At 41.6% G+C, this 13,766-nt stretch overlaps 1 pseudogene; it reads right to left on the bottom strand.

Moving 5' to 3' along the window:
- Nucleotides 1-1,073: 1,073 nt before the first annotated feature.
- LOC133095692 (large ribosomal subunit protein eL24-like) lies at nt 1,074-13,313 on the bottom strand (annotated as a pseudogene).
- Nucleotides 13,314-13,766: the final 453 nt, after the last annotated feature.

The raw sequence follows: 13,766 nt of genomic DNA, 5'->3' as shown, positions 1-13,766 counted from the left end.
CCTTGCTGTCTTGTTCATGACTATACCTCCAATGGCTAGAGCAGTATCTGGCACTTAAGCTGGCACTCAGTCAATGTTAGATGGATAGATTGATGGATGGATGGATGGATGGATGGATGGGTGGATGGATGGGAGGATGGATGCATGCCTGCATGCATGCAGACATGCATGGACTATTCGTAAAGCTTTCCCTTAATCCCCACAAGTCCCTTTGCATGCAAGTCTTTCCTTTCCTGATGTCCTTTCAGCACTTTGTACATATCTTTATTAGGTGTTATTCCCAAGAGATATATTTACAACCACAAATTTCCATTTACCAAGGCTGGATTCTGTTAAGTAGAGATCTCCTACTGTGCTGTTGAGCTCTCAAATACCCCATTAGCCTGGCACCTGGGACCTGGGTACCTTCTCAGAAAGCAAAGAGAAGAATTTTAAGAGGCACGAGGAAGAGAGCAGGAAGGTGGCGTCACTGGGTGTCTGTGCTGGGACAGTGGAAAGTCACTGTTAGTGATAAGGCTGGATGACAGTAGATTTGAAGATATCGCCTTACTGCATTGTAAACCCTCCCTCTGTCCCCTTAAGTCTTCAGGAAGTCCTATATCACATGCTTGGAGTGAAAGTTTCAGCAGGAAGAAGGGACAGCACCTAGAATTTTGCCAGGAGATTCATCAACCTGTGAACTCAGGAAAAACAGGAGCTCAGATCAGAACAAACTGTAAGCTTCCTGGGAACGTGGTTATCTCAGGGTGGGCTTTGCACTCCCATGGGGCATAGAATGGGGTTCAAGACAATCATGTCTAGATATTTGGGACCAGGGAAGGTCCAGCTGATGGCTAACTCCTAGAAGGCTCTGAACAAATTTGTTGGGGAAAAAAAAAAAAGCAGGGATGAGAGGAAATGAGTGTAGAGGAAAGGGAAAGATGTGAATATGTATGCCTTGTTTTAAGAACGGAATCCCTTTTTTAGAGTCAGATCTTTATTTTAAAATCTGATCTAAAAAATAATAATTAATTAATTTAAAAAATCTAATCTGGCAATTTGATATTTTCCACCAACTCAGGGAGCAGAAACCTTCACTTCACAATTTGACATTTTCCACCAACTCAGGGAGCAGAAACCTTCACGGGCTTCACAATATTTTTCTTACGTGCTGCCTTTGAGGGAGGCTTAGCAGCAGCCTTTGTTGTATTTTTAGGTGCTTTCTTAGCCCTCTTTTGCTTCCTTGGCAGCCCTGTTAGGTCGTTCTAGTTGAGCCTTTCTGATTCCTCTTAGCCCTTATATCAGCAAGGGCTATACCCGTGATGGCCTCTGGAATTTGACTATACCGTGGGTTCTTTTTAAAATTTCTTCAGCTCTCCCTTTTTGTGCTTTCTTCTGGAGAGAACAGTCCAGTTTACCCGCCAAGGATTCCTCTTGGAAAGGAATGCCAACTTGCAATTTGCATTATGAAGTTGGAAAACCTTCCAGTAGGTCCTGGTGTAGAGCCTCCGGTGTCCAGGGTAGATTGTATACCCACCAAAACTGCAGAGCTCAACCCTCTTGTCTGCGGCTGCCAGGGAAGAGGAAAGATGGCAAAGAGAAGAACTGGGTCTTGATTATTTACTGCAGATATGGAAATGAAGATAGTACCCTTATAATAATAAGAGCTACTCAAAATTAGAATTTTCTCTCACAAACTGTCAGCAGAGTCTTTAGCAAAATTAAAAATGGGAGAAAATTTGTCTTACCCTCTCATCCATTTCATCCCAGATGTCAGGTGCTCTCCCAAAAGCATTTGCACTGCCAGAGGACAACTTTCTAACCCCAAAAGACCTCTCAAGGAAGGAATTGCATGTGTGGGGAAAGGGAGGGAAGGTTTTATGCATGAGAAGTTTAGGATTCTCTTCCTTTTCTCTGGGTCAACAAAATTCCCCACTGAATCAAGGAGTAATTAGAGGTTCCACCTTGAGCCCTCATGCCCTTTCCCTCTATAAGTCCTCCTGCCCAGTGTTGAACACATTGATGGACTTAATAACTAACTGATCACTGATCATCTTTTTGGGCTTCCCCTCCAGAGGACCTTTTTCTGCACTCGAAGCCTCCACACCTACAGATCTTTGTGCCACATGGGAATTTTTTTTTTTTTTTAAGAAAAATCTGTAGGTGAAAAATTACTAGTGAAACTGTGTGCGTGTATGTGCGTGCAACATGAAAGTATAGCAGCACCTAAGGAGCTCAAATCTTGGTTCCTGTAAAACTGCAAATTGATGTGGTATTAATACAAAAAGAACACAGTGGAAAAAACATAACTGTGTGTTTGCTGTGTACAGATTCTCTGCCATCTGTCCCCCCCTTCCCTTCTCTGTGTTCACGGCTCTAACTTAGGATCCCTAGTATCTCCCATCTTCTTCCTGATTGACCTAACAATTTATCTCCTCTCCATCAATTTCCATCCTCCATCAACTAGTCTTAAAATGCTGTTCTGATTCTGCTGTCACCTGTGCCCTATTATGAAGAATTAAGAATAGACTCTCTCATCAGCATGTCTCCTGGGCTGCTGCTTCAAGTTTCTGCTTTCTTGGGTGAAATTTAGTCCTTCCTATTCTCCAAACAGAGTACTTTTTACAGGTTCCTACTGTTAGAATTCATTGTTTTTGTGTCTGTTTCCACACAAGATTGTGATCCCACCCAGGATCCAACCATGCCTTAGTTCTCTGTAGCTCTGTGGCTCTGGCCCAATTCACTCACTCCATGACTGTTTGTTGAGTGAGTAATGGGCATGAAAGAAACATTTTTAAAGTAATTGGGAAGCTACAGTATTCAAAGCTTCCCACAATTTGGAGTGAGACCAATGTAATGTAGTAAAAAAGTAAAGATGTGGGAATAGACAAACTCAAAGTTTCAATTTAATCCCTGTGACTGAGCAGCTGTGTTGGACAAGTTCTATAGCTCCCTGAGCCTCAGGTACTTCCATCTGGTTGTTATGAGGATGGGATGCAGGCTGTCAGGTTTCACATCCTGACTTGACCTCTTGCCAGCTATGAGATATTAGGCAAGTTACTTCACCTCTTTGTATTGTACTTCACTTTTATGGGTATGCAAAGTAAACCTCAACAAAGCTGTTTTTGTTTATTTTTTATTTTTTATTTTTTAAAATTAATTAATTAATTTATTTTTGGGCTGCATTGGGTCTTCATTGCTGTGCATGGGCTTTCTCTAGTAGCAGGGGCTACTCTTCGTTGCAGTGTGCGGGCTTCTCATTGCAGTGGCTTCTCTTGTTGCAGAGCATGGGCTCTAGGCGTACGGGCTTCAGTAGTTGTGGCTCACGGGCCCAGCTGCTCCGCAGCATGTGGGATCTTCCCGGACCAGGGCTCGAACCTGTGTCCCCTGCATTGGCAGGCAGATTCCCAACGACTGCGCCACCAGGGAAGCCCAACAAAGCTGTTTTTAAAAAAAGGAAGGGAAAGCTACCCAGGTCTTCTTGTATTCCCTCCACGAGTGAGAATTGCTATTCTTAAGCATTCACGTAGTGCTGTGTTCATCGTGACCGCTTGGCACGATGTGTGCATCAAAATGTAACTGGATTGATTTAAATGTATGGAACAAATGGCCTCTGTGTTAAAGCCAGGTTATAATTACATTAAGTTCCTTTGAAGGCTATAGCCCTTCATAGAAATTTGTATTACATTAAAAGGCGTAGAGCCCTTTGGCCCAGGTGCCTTGGCAGTCACCCTGGAGCTGGCTGAGTGATTGGCTTCCTGGGGACGACCATGGCATGGAAACTAGAAGGGCACTCCCTGTGCACTCCCACCATGCAGGGCACACAGCTCCCTGCACCCCCCAAAATAGGAAGCACCCCTTTTCCCAGTGAATCTTGGGGAAATGGGCTGGTAATATAGCCATGAAATTGTCCATTTGGCTTAAGGATTTGAGATGAACTTCTGCTTTCAGTACCCTCCCTTACCAGCTAACCTGTATTTTCTCTGCCTGGGAACAGTAGGATGAAACTGAACTATTTCCGTGGTTTGGTGTATCATTACGGGCCTATGTGAAATTATGAGTTTAAATGAACTAGAAAGAGAGAATCCTTTTTGACTGTGGGTGTTGCCTAGTTATCTAGAGAAGAGAGTGATTACCTACTTTAGATTTGTCATAGGAAAAATAAAGTGTCCAGCTCCCTTTGTGACAGCAGAATAAGGAACGATTGAGTCACTGCTGTATTTGTGGAGGGCGAAACAAAGGATCTGGTTTCCCCCTGCTGACACCCCGTTTAAAAACGTAAAGATAAATGAGTGTAGCTTCTCTGTGGCTGAAAATATTGCATTCAATTTTGTTTTACCTAAAACACCATTTTCTGATGAGAATTTTCAGACTTTTTTCTATAACTGATGGCCAGTGGGGTATTTTAAGAGAAATGCAGGGGTCCCTCCGTCCTTTATCTGTTTATGGTACTTTGGTAATATGCAACCAAGCTCCTGTTCTAATGAGTGTTCTCTGGGGGGAAGGTCAGAAGAAGGAAAAGAAAGTTCATGCTAAGCTCTTCCGGGTGAGATAAAAGTTACGCCAGGAAGTGAGATTACAGTCAAGATAGGAAGTCACCGAGTTGCACCTGCAGGTGTTGGGGAAGTTCCGAGAAAGGAGAGATCAACTGAGACAAGAGGAGTCAAAGGAATGAGAAGGAGAGAGAATGTGTAAATATTGATTTGAGTGTCTCCTCTAGTTTTTTCATTCTCACAACAACTTGAAAGTTAGGTATTGTTTTCCGCATTTTGTTCAGGAAATTGCAGCACAATGAGATTTCATCTTCTGCCCAAGCTCATACAGCTAACAAGCAGTTGAGTTTAGATTGGAGCCCAGGTTTTTCTGTATCCAAGGCCCTTATTCATCCCATTCTCCCTTGGACTTGAGATGTGACTTGAAGAATGATTATGAATCGGATGGGTACTGGTAATAAAGTAGGGGCGCTCCAGGGTTAGCTAAGTAGAAGGAAGTATAATTTGGACTGGTGCTTTATAAGGGCAAATCCTCCCTTTTTTTTTAACTTTGGGAATTGCTGAGCAGAAATAAGCCAAGGCGAGTGAAAGCATCCCAGCGACCTTCTTCCCTTGGAAGCTCTCCTGATGCTCTGGTGCCTCAGATTTTTGCCTCGACAGCTTTGTGGAGACAGTCCATTCCAGTGCTGGAAAGTTCCAGCAGCCTCTCCATAATTTTATGAGCAGATGGCAGTGTTTGGACCATATTTCAGGGCTTACAGATTTTGTCCAGGAATTTTTAATTTTCATTTTCTGGTATAATTCATATGATCCTTGACAGCTTGCCTTGCTGAAATATTTTCTTTTTAAACTCTACCCTCCCAGTTAGTCTCTACCTGACTGAGCCACTGGCCAATTTAAACAAATAAATAGTCATTTTTATAGTAGCAATTCATACCTAGTTTTTACAAAAGTAATTCAAACTATCATTTCTGTGGAAATTTTCAAAGCCCATCTCAAATGTTCATCTCCCTAATTCTGGTGCTATCTCTGTAAGGTAGTCAGAAAGGAAAGGAGAATTAGCAAAGATGGTTGAACTGCTAGTCACTTACATATACCTTATCTTATTGTATCATCATCATTAATGGGTTCTTGGGAGCACAGAATAGGACTGATAGGAACAACCATACTCCTTAGTTTGTGGTGCATTATTGATGCCACCACCGGCATAGTCCCTTTTAAATTTAATTTTTTGCATTTTTTTTGTCTTCTTCATCTTCCATGCTCAAAGCCGTTTGCCACCTCCTTGCCACCATTCACATCCATGCTCCTGTATTTAATGTATATCATTCCATCATCCATGCCTTTATTCACAAATTTGTGTAACAATGAACAACAGAAAGTATTATTTTATGTTCTACATCAATTGCATTGTGCTAAGCATTTCATTGTGTTTTTTACTTTTTAAGCTCAATACTATATTTGTGAACTATCCTTATTGATATATATGGATCTAGTTCCTTCTTTCTGATTGATACACTGTATTTGATAACATGCATGTACCCCACCATGTTCATCCTTTCTCTGTTCAGTTTTTAGGTTGGTTCCAAATCTTTGCACTGACAAACATTAACAACAATGCTGTCATGAATCATCCTCCCCTTGTTTCTTTGTGAAAGATTTTCTAAGGTACCCAAGCATGGAATTTTCCTGGGTCATAGGCTATATGTGCACTTAATTTTACTAAATAACACCAAATTGTTCTCCAAAAGCTTATAGTCTCACCAACAGTACATGAGTCTTTCTGTTTCCCCACTTTCATCAGCATTTGATAGCTTATAACTCAATTTTTGCCTACTGTTGAGAGTAAAATGGAATCTTATTTTAATTGCATTTCTATGACTCTTAATGAGGTTAAGTCGCTCCTCATGAATTCAACTAGCTGCAAGAGTTTCTTCCTTCTGTGACCTGCTTAGTCATCCATTGTCCATTTTTCTATGAGGTTGCCCATCATGTTCTTGCAGATTTATAGAAATTCCTATATATTCTAGATGTATATCCATTAACAATATACAATATTTTATTATCAATCTACTTTGTAAATATTTTATTTCAGTTGCCCACCTGGAAGTCATCAGTTGACTTTCTATCTACCACCCATCCTTGAACAAAAACTTTTTATTTTAATGTAGTAAAAACCAACAAATTTCCCTCTTTATGATTTTGGAGTTTTGTTTAAAAAATCACTACTACTTCTACTTTCAGAATGGCAGCATGAGGAGCTCTGTGGATCACTTCACAGGATACAACTATAAATGGTGAAAATTGTATAAAACAACCATTTATATATCTGAAGAAAATGAAGACACTAATTTCAAAAAGATCCATACACCCCAATGTTCATAGCAGCACTATGTTCACAGCAGTTTATCTGTGTATAAAATAGATAAACTACAAGGATATATTGTACAACACAGGGAATAGAGCCAATATTTTATAATAACTGTAAATGGAGTGTAATCTGTAAAAATTTTGAATTACTACGTTGTATACCTGAAACTAATGTAATATTATGAATCAAGTCAACTTCAGTAAATAAATAAATATGGAAATTGTCCTAAGGACAGAGAGCCATTGAAGAAATATTTACTCAAGAAAAGCTACTAGGGGGCTTCCCTGGTGGTGCAGTGGTTAAGAATCCGCCTGCCAATGCAGGGGACACGGGTTCGAGCCCTGGTCCGGGAAGATCCCACACGCCGCGGAGCAACTGAGCCCGTGCGCCACAACTACTGAGCCTGCACTCTAGCGCCCATGAGCCACAAATACTGAGCCCAAGTGCCACAACTACTGAAGCCTGCACGCCTAGAGCCCGTGCTCTGCAACAAGAGAAGCCACCCAATGAGAAGCCCACGCACCGCAACAAAGAGTAGCCCCCGCTCGCTGCAACTAGAGAAAGCCCACGCACAGCAGCAAAGACCCAACGCAGCCAAAAATAAAAAATAAATAAATAAAATAAATAAATTTATAAAAAAAAAAAAAAAGAAAGAAAAGCTACTAGGGAATTCTCTGGCGGTCCAGTGGTTAGGCCTCGACACTTTCACTCACAGGATCCAGGATCAATCCCTGGTTGGGGAACTAAGATCCCGCAAGACCTGGGGTGCAGCCAAAAAAAAAAAAGCAAAGCTACTAAGTCTCAGTAATAACAACATGGATCTGCAGCATTTGAGCCACCACCTCCTTCCCTCATCCACGTCTCTTAAATGACTGAAGCTCCAATCCAAAGGGGTGTGGCCAAGAAAACAAGGCTCCCTTTCCTCTCAGCTTCCAGTCATGGACCAGAGTACCTCACCAGGAGTGGCAGACCTCCAGCATTTCTCTCTCTTCCCTGGAAGAAATGCTATTAGCACCTTCTCTAGCTCACCCAAATCTTAATCATTACTACTCTCAGTCATTTTGTTTTTCATTATGTTATTGGGCACCAAATCCCTGTGAGACGGGCAGACTGTGTTTCTTCTCCCTCATTTAAAGGTGGAGAAAGCAAGGCTCGAAGATGTTAAAGTAGTTCATCAATACCCAGTGATATGATGGTAAATGTTTAACAACAAGTTTTCTAGGGAGGGTTGTGGATGAAGGAGCCCTGACTGACAGCATTTGCCAATTTCCATGGTGTAAATACTCCCACCACAGCAAATTTCAAGCTACCAACATGATGTCCCTGAACTTAAAACAGGGCAGAAATTGACCCTAAATCCAGCGTGAGCCAATTCCAACACACCACTATATGAGAAAGAGGACTCGTGGAAAGGAGGCGGAAACTGATTTCTGAGTACCTGTTAAGTACTGGTTAATCTCCAAGGTGCTTCACCAACAGTATCTTCCCTCATCATGATAATAAACGTTTGTGGTAGGTATTCATTATCCCCATTTTAAAGCTGTGGAAAATAAGACTTAGGTTAGGTACCAGGCCCAAGGTTGTTTGCTAATATATGGGATGATATTTGGCTAAGCCAATGGAAAACCCTCCCTCCTCCTTTACTTTTCAAATCTCCTGTATATTTGGGTTCTCCATCACTGGTCTTTGTAAAAGTCCTATTTTTGCCTGGACTGATTTCTATGCCAGCTCCCTCAAGGCTCTGCCCAAGACCAAGGTGACACCAGCTTGACTCACCAAAGATGTCTACAGCTGCATTTCCTGCTCCATTGAATGTTACGAGTTCTTCTAAAATATTTTAGGGTTTCCACAGAACAGAAGGGTCATGGAGCTTGGGGTGGGGAGCTTTCAAGGCGGGCAAATACAAGTGTTCGTGTGGTCACTCTGGCCCTAGGACATCCCTCTGCAGGCTTGGATCCACGGTCAGCGTGTATGTGAGCATGAAACGTAGAATAAGACAGCATCAGCAGTGTGCATGGGATAGGAAGAGAAGGCCATCAGGATGACAGAAATTTATATTTCATTTTAAACTCATTTCCAGTAACCTCAGCTACAATGAAGAATGAGTTTATAAGCAAGATGTTTCAGGAAGAAAATGAAACAAAACAAATGGGTAAGGGAGGCAAGGGACTATTTTTTGAAGCAAAATTTCATCTTCAAAATCTATTTTTCAGTCTAACTGGTAGACAGTAGTTTCTTTTAGCACGTAAGGGAACACTTGGCTACTTTCTTCCACCTGAATATACAACAGACATTATCAAACTTGACCTTGTCTCTCCCTAGTGTCAAAAACAATGACACATACTCATGATTGAGTGCTGCGATGTATCATATGGTTTACATACATGTCTCTAATTCTTACCACAAATCCAGACATTTAATAACATAGCCCTGTTTTAATCTTGGCAGTAGGGCTCAGATATTTAAGTAACTTGCAAAGACCCTCAGCTGGGATTTGAATCTGCGTCTACCTAACCTCCAAGCACACGATGTCTCCATCACCCCATCCTGAAACGTAGGACCCAGACCAAAGCTCTGCTTCCTCAGCTGCCTCTCTGGGGCCCCTGTGCTGCCTTCTGTTTCTATTGTTTCCTGTTTCCTTGTGTGGCTGGTCTATTTGATGCCAATCTCAGTTCTGAAAGCTGGGTTAGTGGCACCTGGCACGTGGGCAGACAGATAATTAAAAGACACTTTCCACCTGTCCTGTGTTCTCTTTGGTGAGGCAAACAGCAGCTAATGAAGCTTGCTGACATCCAAGTTACAGTCCTGGGGGAAGGCATGGTACGCACACACCCATTTCATAGATCAGGCAAACAGGACTAGGGAAAGAACCAGACCTACTCAAAACAAATGGGTGGGAAGAAAAGCCTAACACTTTGTCCTGTTGCCTCATCATTAGTACCTGCTCATCTAGATTACCCTTGAGGTCATGTTATTATTCTAAAACTTGATATCTAGAGGTCTATTTCAGAACTTTTCCAGAGGGACAAATTACCTGAGCCAGATGAATACTTTTTGAGCAGACCATCCAAGATCTAGCTAATACAATTCCATGCTCCATTTCATGGCAGAGAATACACTATGTACCCATGAAAGGGACTTTGGATATGTATTTTTTTTTGCAAAGAAACCTGAACTATGGCAGCAGACTGTGGCACTGGAAAACTTCTAAAGGTAAGTGAGGGAACTCTTCCTGGTGAAAGAAACATTCACAAAACACCCAGGGATCCATGGGGATGTACAGTTTAGTTTCAAAGATGTAGTGGTGACACGGCCTGTGATATAAAGAACGGTGTGAAATCAAAGTATGGGCTGTTCTCTGATGCGTATCACAGAGCCCAAAGATGTATGTTTTTACCCATCTGTGGTGACTCTGAGCCTCTTTGATTTCAGCGTCCTTGGGAATACAAAGTGATGCATGATTCACTGATTCATTGATTCGACACACGTTTGTTGAGCACGTGCTATGTACAATGTACTGTATTACAATCTGAGGATTCAACAGAGGACAGGACAGATGGTCCATGCCTTTGTGGAGCTTACAGTCCAAGTGAGAAATGAGTATTATTCAAGTAATTACAGGAATACTAACTTTGTTAAAGATAGCCACACCGGATCTAATTGGGGGAGGGGGAGTTGTAATCATTTTAGAGATTGAAAACCAAGACTCTAGAATGTTGTCACAAATCTAGAAAATCTAATTGACCCGGACTTAATCCAGATTTTCAGACTCTTGCATCCAAATGTGGGAAAATAAGGTTTAATTTGTGTCATCTTAATTGGCAGTCTGTACTAGGAATGTAGCTATCAAATAATGGGGAATTCACTGGCGGTCCAGTGGTTAGGACTTGGAGCGCTTGCTGCTGGGGGCCTGGGTTCGATCCCTGGTCAGGGAACTAAGGTCCCACAAGCCCTGAGGTGTGGCAAAAAATAATAATAATAAAATAAAATAAAATAAAATAGCCATGCTATTTATTTGTTATGTTGGGTCAGGATTCCAGGGCCTGCTCCGAGCACAGCTGAGATCAGTAGGTGGAGAAAGCAGAACGTGCCATGTAGGCTGACTGCAGGTCAAAACCGTGTTTGTCCTTCTCACTTGTTATCTAGTTAGGAAACCAAGTGGCCCTAACCTTCCCCCTCCCGGTCAGCAGTATTCCTTCTTTCATTCAGTGATTCATTCAAAACATTGTAAACTTAATAAACTTCAGTTTATTCAGTTAATAAACTTCAGTTATTTATTCAGTTAATAAACTTCAGCTAATAAACTTCAGCTATATACCAGACATTGTTCTAGGTCCTGAAGATACAGAGGTGAGCAAGACAGACAAGATCTCTACCCTCCTGGATTTATAGACTATAGTCTAGTGATCAATAATTACATTAGGGTAACCAGTAACCACTTTTTTTTCCAATATAGCATAAATAAACAATTCAGGGAGTTCATGTTCCCATCATCTGCTGTAAATCCCCTTACCATGTTCTATTAATCTTGCTCATGGTCAGTGGTCTGTGGTGGCAATGTTTACATAATGAATTAGCTGAGCCATGTTTGGAAGACTTCGAAGCCCAGCATACCTCCGTAGTCAAACTTCTAACTAGTCCTTTAAGCCAGGACTAAAAATTGCTCAGATGGAAATGATAAAAGCTGATCAGACAAGGGTATTTATTAATTATCAAAAGGAAATTCAAAAAGGAAAACAAAAATGGAAGGCAAAGCTCTTGTCCCTGAAAAAGTGCCATCATTCAAATCAGAAAGCAGGCAGAAGTAACCCATGAATGAGTATCAACCTGGAACTCTAGATCTGATGACAAAGTTAAGAAAGAGTGAAATGCATTCAGTCAACAAATATTTACTGGGAGCTCATTAGATGCCAGTTTCTGTTCTAGGCATGGAGGATAAAGCAATGCAGTAGGCAGTATCCCTGCCCTTGTGGGTCATATATTCCAGTGGGAGCCAGAGGCCATAAACAAACTATTGAATAAAATTATAAAATGATGTCAGTTGTTTGGATGAAAATAAAGTAGGGTAAAGGAATATGATTGATTAGGGATGCTATTTTGTATAAGGAAGTCAGAAAAGGAGGGGACATGAAGTATGAGACATGAGAACTTATGGGGGAAGAGAGTTCCTAGGGGAGACATAGGCCATGAAGTGTGGTTGGCTGGCATTTCAAGGACCAGGATAAAGACAATGAAGATGGAGGGGAGTACGTGCAGCTGCATTTTTCAGGCCTTGGTGCCCTTGCATTCCTCCTCCATTTCTTTCAAATGATATTGCTTTGACATTCCATCTGAGAGCAGGAGAACAGAAGTTAAAAACATGGGTCACCGTCTACCATTAATGGAGTTGATTATAGGAGCACCACGGGAGAGTCTGGTTTTGGAGCGTGCATTACTATCCTCCCCTGCTTTCTTATCTCCAAACGCCTGCACTGGGAAGCAATGGAACAGAGAAAGACATCAGCCTTGGTGAGATTTACTTCTGTTCAGAGGGTTCCTACTTCTCGATATCCAATTAGTATTTAGGTATACTCATAATTTTTTTATTTGGGGACTTAGATTAGTTTTTAGATAACAGTGACTTGGTATATGACATTCTTATTTGAAAGATAAGAAAATTAAGTTTCGGAGAGGCTGGTCACCACATCCATCCACCACCAAACAGGACTGCGGGAAAGAAGGTCTCACTACACAGTATATTGGTTCCCACCCCAGAAGCTCTAGACTATTCCGCAAGACACAGCCATGAGCTACGGTAGATCTAAGTATGCATCACTCAGGGAGATTGGAATTACTTTAGGAAATTCTGATAAAATACTACCAACTAGAAAATTCACTCAAAGGAGATCTGTGAAAAACACCTTAGGATGGGGACTTTTTTTCCTGTGAGTTTCCTCCCATCAGACTCAGCAACCCCCTCTTGGGAATTCCCTGGTGGTCCAGGGGTTAGGACTCCATGCTTTCACTAGGTTCAATCCTTAGTTGGGGAACTAAGATCCTGCAAGCCGCACAGCGTAGCAAAAAACAAAACAAAACAAAAACCCTCTTATAATAAATATTTTGTAATATCCTTTTCCTTACTCTGAAATGCAATTCACAGATGATATAACCTCCTGGTTATTTGTCAAATGGAGATATGTTCTAGACCCAGATAATTATAAACAGGTTCCTCACCTACATCAACGTCCGAGGGGACGTATGCAAGTGCGGTAGGACTGAAAAGTTATTATAGAACATGGGTCAGTTATTTATGTGGATGTGTCCCACACAATGAGTATCCCTGGTCCTTGCCCACTCTGCATCAGTCCTTATAACTCCCAAATTTCCAAAATTCTCTCTAGTTGGCATTACGTTTCACATCAATTTCTTTCCTTTTGAACGTCAGCATATTTGACCTACAGAAGAAAGCTGGGACACTCACCTTTAGCCATGTGTAGTGGGTTGCGTGGTGGCCCCTGCAAAAGGTATGTCAATATCCTAACCCCTCAAACCTGTGTATGTGAGCTTATTTGGAAAAGGGGTCTCTGCTGAAGCAATTAAGTTAAGGGCCTCGAAATAAGACCATTCTGGATTATCCAAGTGGGGCCCTAAATCCAATGACAAGCGTCCTTATGAGAGACAGAAGAGAAGACACAGATAAGAAGTGAAGGCTACGTGATGACAGAGATTGGAGTTATGCTGCCACAAGTCAAGGAATGCCAAGAGACAACAAAAGATTCCATCTTAAAGATTTGGAAGGAAACACAGCCTTGCTGACACCTTGATTTTGAACTTCTACCTTGCAGAACTGTGAGAGAATTTTTATTGTTTTAAACCACAGAGCTCATGGTAATTTGTTAGAGCAGCTCTAGGAAATGAATATACTATGGGTACCTCTTCTTTGG

The sequence above is a fragment of the Eubalaena glacialis genome, chromosome 7, assembly GCF_028564815.1.
Source record: "Eubalaena glacialis isolate mEubGla1 chromosome 7, mEubGla1.1.hap2.+ XY, whole genome shotgun sequence".
In the NCBI taxonomy this organism is placed as follows: domain Eukaryota; kingdom Metazoa; phylum Chordata; class Mammalia; order Artiodactyla; family Balaenidae; genus Eubalaena; species Eubalaena glacialis.
The sequence above is the reverse complement of the archived record's forward strand: the minus strand, read 5'-3'. Positions and strand labels throughout refer to the sequence as shown.